Raw genomic sequence first — 1,100 nt, 5'->3', positions numbered from 1 at the left:
GTCTTGGTCAAATTTCAAAATAATGTTCACTATGTTGCTAAAATTTTGGAAGCTGTAAACTCTAACGAATTTAAAATTTCGTATTTGAGAAAAAGTGCAAAAGTTTCAAATTCATTCTATTTCCCGGATGTTCCGGACATTCATATGGCACTGAAATCAGATTTTGTAATCCTGTTGCCGAGTCCGATACAAACAAATAATAAAAGGCTTTCGTCATACTTTAAATTCGGAGTTGATTTTGGTAACATGATTGTACGCTAATTAAAATCTTTTGTTATTACTTTTTATTAAAAATAAATATTTTAGTTTTTTACTTTTTTACCGATAAGTATTTTTTGAAAAGAAAAAATGTTTTTGTTCCTTCTTTGAGTTGATTTAGTTTATTTTAGTTTTTTACCAACATTTTTTGAAAATAAAAAATTTTTTCGTTCTTTCACAACTGATTTTTTTTAAATAATAAATATTTTTATACTTGTACCATTTTGTTTCATTGTGTACTACCCCGTTTCAAACTGTACTACACATTGATACAAAAACATCCATGTAGATTTTATTTTTTTTTTTACCTAAACAGTATGGTTTTTTAAAAACTAACTACGGGGATTTATAGCTAAATATCCAATAACTATGCAACAAAAAAATTAAATTCTTTAAATAATAACATCGGAAGTTATACAAAATATTCGAAAAATCGTTTCATTGTGTACCACTCTCCCCTATTTCTAACGATTATTATCGACACTTTTTCTAAGTACGCGCAAGCCTACTCTATTAGAGACAAAAATGCTATTACTATATTAAACAAATTGAGACACTTTTTCTCACACCATAATTACCCCGAAAAACTAACTTGTGATAACGGATGCGAATGTAATAATTCTGTTCTAAGGGAATACTGCAAACTTTTTAAAATTAACTTACATTTTACCACCGCGAAAAACCCCAACTCTAATTCTCCTATAGAGAGATTTCATAGTACTCTTATCGAAAAATTAAGAACATTACGTAAGGAAACCCCAAAAGAAAACATGATCGACCTGGCTATAACCGCTATTACAGTTTACAATCAATCAGTACATTCTACTACTGGTTACACCCCT

Source organism: Anoplophora glabripennis, unplaced genomic scaffold (assembly GCF_000390285.2).
Source record: "Anoplophora glabripennis isolate ALB-LARVAE unplaced genomic scaffold, Agla_2.0 scaffold4683, whole genome shotgun sequence".
Taxonomy (NCBI): domain Eukaryota; kingdom Metazoa; phylum Arthropoda; class Insecta; order Coleoptera; family Cerambycidae; genus Anoplophora; species Anoplophora glabripennis.
Note: the sequence above shows the minus strand (reverse complement) of the source record.